The sequence below is a fragment of the Elephantulus edwardii genome, unplaced genomic scaffold (assembly GCF_000299155.1).
Source record: "Elephantulus edwardii isolate Elephantulus edwardi_28Jun2011 unplaced genomic scaffold, EleEdw1.0 scaffold00184, whole genome shotgun sequence".
Lineage (NCBI taxonomy): Eukaryota > Metazoa > Chordata > Mammalia > Macroscelidea > Macroscelididae > Elephantulus > Elephantulus edwardii.
The window spans coordinates 630,247-636,192 of NW_006399934.1; positions in this window are offsets into that span (position 1 = coordinate 630,247).

Sequence of the window (5,946 nt, forward strand, 5' to 3'; positions counted from 1 at the left end):
TGCATTCCATTTCTTTCTTAACAATTTCTAATTTTCCTTCATTCATGGCTCTCACATTCCATGTATCAATCACTAGGGTCTGCTTACAGCTGTTCCTCCTCCCTTGTGTTTCCATACTTGATGGTTCTACCTAGGTTGCCCTTTTTGTTAATCTGCATGTGTTCTGTTGTGCATAGGGTTTTCAGAGGTTTGCAATGCAACCTATGCAAGCTAACATTAGAGTATCATAAAAATCTATATTCAAATATGAAAACCTAGAGGAAATGGACAAATACTTAGAAATGCACAACCTACCTAAACTGACACAAACCAAAATTATACATCTGAACAGACCCATTACAAAAAAAGAAATTTTAAAGGTAATACAGTAACTTCCAACAACAACAAAAAAAAAGCCCTGGACCAGATGGTTTTACAAGCTAATTTTATCAAACATTTAGAGAAGAATTGTCTAGCTGTTTTTTTATGATCTTCAGTAATATTTTGCATGCATGTGATATCAATGATAGTGTTCCATAATTTCCACATTTACTTGGATCACCTTTCTTGGGAATGGGAAAAATATGGACCTTTTCTAATCTGTTGGCCAGACACCTGTCCTCCAAATTTCCTGGCAATAGACTGTTGAGTGCATCCAAGGCTGCATCTGTTAATTCATGTCAATTGGTATCCTATTGATCCCTGGGGGCCTAATTTTTTTTACCAATGCCTTCAATGCAGCTTCTACTTCCTCGTTTATTACCATTGGCTTCTGTTCATATGGTACTTCCTAAAATTTTTTTAGTGTCAATCAATCTGGTACAGTGACTCTGTGTATTCCCTACATCTTCTTTTGATGATTTCTGGGTAGTTCAGTGTGTTGCTCATAGCATCTTTCAGTATTGCAACATGAGGCTTAAGTTTGTTATTTCAGTTCTTTCAACTTGAGAAATGCAGAGCAATTTCTTCTCTTTTTATTTTACAATTCCAGCTTTCTGCACATTCCATTATAATACTTTGCTTTGTCCTCTTGAGCTGCCCTTTAAAATTGTCTGTTCACTTCTTTCCCTTTGATAGGTTTTCCTTTAGATTTGTCTTCTGGATGTTTCAGTGCAATCTTTAGAGTTTCTTCTGTATTTCATTTTGATTTTTTTTTTCTTTCTCCTCTGTTTTTGTAATGACCTTTAGCTGTTTTCGTAAATAATATACTTGATATCGTTCCACAACTCATCTTGTCTTTGGTCATTGTTGTTCAGTGCCTTTAACCTATCCTTAAGATAATGATGGAATTCATATGGAATTGATTCAAGTTCATGTCTGTGGACATATCTTCATTTTCTTCAGCCTCAATTTGAACTTGTATATAAGTAATTTATAATTGGCCTAGTGTGTGTGTTTGTTTGTTTGTTTGTTTGGGGGGAATATTTTTTATTTTCTATAGTGATGAAGCAGGAAGTTCAAGTTGCTCTGAAGGAATTGGCAATAAACAGGCTCCAGGAGTTGACAGCATACAAATTGATTTATTTCAATAAACAGATGCTGCCCTGGAAGTGCTCACTAAGTTGTGCCAAAAAATCTGGAGGACAGCCAGCTGACCAACTGACTGGAAAAGATCAATATTTGTTCCCATTCCAAAGAAAGGTGACCCAACAGAGTGTGGAAATTATCGAACAATATAATTAATATCACATGCAAGCTGAAAATTATCCAAAATTGTTTGGAACAACATGTCAACAGAGAACTGCCAGATAGCAGGATGGATTTAGAAGAGGTCTTGATATTAGTGACAATATAGCTAATGTTATATGGCTTTTGTCAGAAAGCAGAGAATAAAAAAAAAAAAAAGAAAGCAGAGAATACCAGAAGAATGTCTATCTGTGCTTCATTGATTATGCAAACAAGCTATGGCTGACTCTGAGAAGAATGGGAATGCCAGAACATTTGATTGTGCTTATGCGAAACCTGTACTTAGTCCTAGAGGCAATCATCAGAACAGAGCAAGGAGACATTGCATGGTTCAAAATCAAGAAGTGAGTCCGTCAGGGAAGTATTTTGTCTCCATACCTTTTCAATCTGTATGCAGAACAGATCATCCGAGATGCTGGGCTGTCTGAGTAGGAATGTGGCATCAGGATTGGTGGAAGAGTCATCAACAACTTGCGTTATGCAGATGACACAACTCTGCTTGCTGAAACTGAGGAGAATGTAAAGCATTTGCTGCAGAAGGTCAAGGACTGCAGCCTTCAATATGGATTGAAGCTCATCATCAAGAAAACAAAGATTCTCACCACTGGGCCAATTGGCAGCATTAGTATGAATGGTGAAGAGATTGAGACAGTTAACAGGTTTGGTTTACTTGGGTCCACAGTCAACACTCTTGGTAACAGAAGCTGGAAAATCAAGAAACGAATTGCATTGGGAAAGTCAGCTGTGAGGGACCTTTCAAGAGTACTGAAGAGCAACGATGTCAGGCTAGAAACTAAGGTGCACCTGATCCAGGTTATAGTTTTTGCAATTATGTGTTATGCATCGGAGAGTTGGACCATAAATTGGGATGATAGAGAGTTGATGCCTTTGAGTTGTGGTGCTAGAGAAGAGTATTGAATATACCATGGACTGCTGGGAGAACAAACAGCTTTGTCCTGTAGAGGGTGAAGCCACAGTGCTCGTCGGAGTCAAGGATTCTGAGTCTTCATCTGACGTACTTCGGGCATGTTGCCAGGAGGGACTGTCCCTTGGAGAGGGACATCATGTTTGGGAAAGTGGAGGGACAGTGCAGGAGAGGAAGACCCTCCATGAGATTGATCTATTCCCTGTGAGTGGAGTGGTGGGAATGAGGGTGTTTGAGATGGTGAGGTTGGCACAGGATAGAACTCCATTTAGGGTGCTTGTACATAGGGGCACTATGAGGCGCAAGTAACTCAATGGCACATAACAACAACTAGTTTATTTACAAAATTTGGATATATTGTTTTTAAGAACAAATTTTTTCCATTTCTCTCACGCCTCAGTCATCAAATTGTACAACCCCATGATTAATACCCGCCCTAGCCCAGCCCCCCTGCGTCCTGCACATCCTCCTCCCTGTGCTTCCAATTTCTCCCATCCCTCTTGGATCCTTATACTCATTGTACAATAATGGTTTTATTCAAGATTTATTCGTGTGTGTCTGAGTTAGTTCACTCAGCATAATGCTCTCCAGTTCTTCCCAAGTAAGGTAATAATTTACAAAACATTGCTCCTACATGCCATGCTGCATAGTATTCCACTGTGTGAATTTACAATAATTTCTTAACTCATTCATTTGTGATTGGATATTTGGGCTGTTTCCACGTTCTTTTGATGGTAAATAATGCTGCTATGAATATTGGCATACAAATCTCTCAGTTTGTGCCTCAGTTCTCATTTTCTCATGATATATTCCAAGTAGTGAAATAGCTGGGTCATATGGAATTTCTATGTTCAGCTTTTTTGAGGAAGCACCAAACTGCCTTCCAGAATGGTTGTTGTTGTTGTTGTTGTTATGTGCCGTCGAGTCATTTGCGACTCATAGTGACCCTATGTACAACAGCCCTAAACCCTGCTCTATCCTGTGCCAATCGCATTGCCTCTGACACTCCCATCCCGATTACCCCAGTCACTGAATCAATCCACCTCATAGAGGGTCTTCCCCTCCTGCGCTGTCCCTCCACCCTCCCAAGCATGATGTCCCTCTCCAAGGACCAGTCTCTCCTCACTACATGTCCAAAGTAAGTTAGACGGAGCCTCAGAATCCTTGCCTCCAAGGAGCCACCCAGTTTAACCCTCTCCAGGAATTATCAGGAATGAGTGTTTGATTTTTTTCAAATACCTTTTCTGCTCAATTGCCAAGATAATATGGTTCATGTTATTTACTTTGTTAATATATAATAAAATATATTTCAGAATGAAAACCACCAATGAAGATAAGGAAGGGTATTACATACTGATGAAAGGCAGAATAGATCAAGAAGACATTACCTTGGTCAAGATCTATACAACAAATGATGTTGTTATTGTTGTTGTTATGTGCCATCGAGTCATTTGCAACTCATAGCAACCCTTTGTACAACAGCCCTAAACCCTGCTTTGTCCTGTGCCAATCGCATTGCCTCTGACACTCCCATCCCGATTACCCCAGTCACTGAATCAATCGACCTCATAGAGGGTCTTCCCCTCCTGTGCTGTCCCTCCAACCTACCAAGCATGATATCCCTCCCTAAGGACCTGTCTCTCCTTAAAACATGTCCAAAGTATGTCAGATGAAGCCCCAGAACCCTTGCCTCCATGGAATACCCTGGTTTAACCCTCTCCAGGATGAATCTGTGTGTTTTCTTGGCAGTCCATGGTATATTCAATACTCTTCTCCAGCACCACGGCTCAAAGACATCAATTCTCCTTTTATCCTTCCTAGTCATTATCCAACTCTATGATGAATAACAAATGATTGCAAAGACCGTGGCTGGTATCAGGCGCACCTTAGACTCCAGAGAGACACCGTTGCTCTTGAGTACTTTAGAGAGATCCCTAACAGCAGACTTTATCATCGCAATATGTTTTTTTAATTTCCTGGCTGCTTGTGCCAAGAATGTTGACCGTGGAGCCAAGCAAACTGAAGCTGTGAGCAATCTCAATCTCTTCGCCATCCATCCTGATGCTACCAATTGGTCCAGGGGTGAGAATCTTTGTCTTCTTGACATTGACACTCAGACCATACTGAAGGCTGCAGTCCTTGAACCTCTGCAGCAAGTGCATGAGGTCCTCCTCATTTTCGGCAAGCAGGGTTGTGTCATCTGCATATCGCAGACTGTTAATAGATCTTCCACCAATCCTGACGCCACATTTCTGCTCATAGAGTCCAGCCTCTCGGATAATGTGCTCTGCATACAGGCTGAAAAGGTACGGAGATAGGACACATCCCTGGCATACACCCTTCCCAATTTTGAACCATGCGGTGTTTCCCTGCTCTGTTCTGACGACTGCCTCTTGGTCCAAGTATAGGTTTTGCATTAGCACAATTAAATGTTCTGGGATTTCCATTCTTCTCAGTGTCAGCCACAGTTTGTTATGATCCACACAGTAAAACGCATTTGCATAATCAGTGAAGCATAGATAGACATTCTTCTGGTATTCCTTGCTTTCAGCTAAGATCCATCTAACATCAGCTACAATGTCCCGAGTACCACAACCCCTTCTAAACCCAGCCTGGACTTCCAGCATTTCTCTGCTGATGTGCTGTTCCAGTCGTTTTTTAATAATCTTCAGTAGAATCTTGCTTGCATGTGAAACCAATGATATTGTTCTATAGTTTCCTCACTCAGTTGGGTCACCCTTCTTTGGAATGGGAACAAATATAGATCTCTTCCAGACAGTTGGCCGAGTGGTTGTTCTCCAGATTTCTTGGCACAACTTGGTGAGCTGAAATATGTCAATTGGCATACCGTCTATTCCTGGGGCCTTATTTTTTCCTATTTCCTTCAAAGCAGCTTGAACTTCTTCCTTCATCACCATAGGCTCTTGCTCAAATGTTATTTCATTAAATTCTTTAGTATCTGCCAATTCCTTTAGATACCATGACTTATTATATTCCTTCCGTCTTCTTTTAACACCTCCTGGATCATTTAATATTCTGCCTTAAGCATCCTTGATTATAGCAACTCTAGGTTTGAATTTGTTCTTCAGTTCCCTGAGCTTAAGAAATGCTGAACAAGTTTGGCCCTTTTGATTTTCTGACTCTAGCTCCTTGCACATTTGATTGTAATATTCTGCTTTGTCATTTTGTGCTGCCTTTTGGAATCTCCTGTTCAGCTACTTAGTATTTTGAATTCTTATTGTGCTTTGGCTTCCCTATGCTCCAGTGCAATCTTCAGAGTTTCTTCTGACATCCATTTTGGTCTTTTCTTCCTCTTCTGTCTTTGTAATGACCATTTGCACTCTTCCTGGATGATA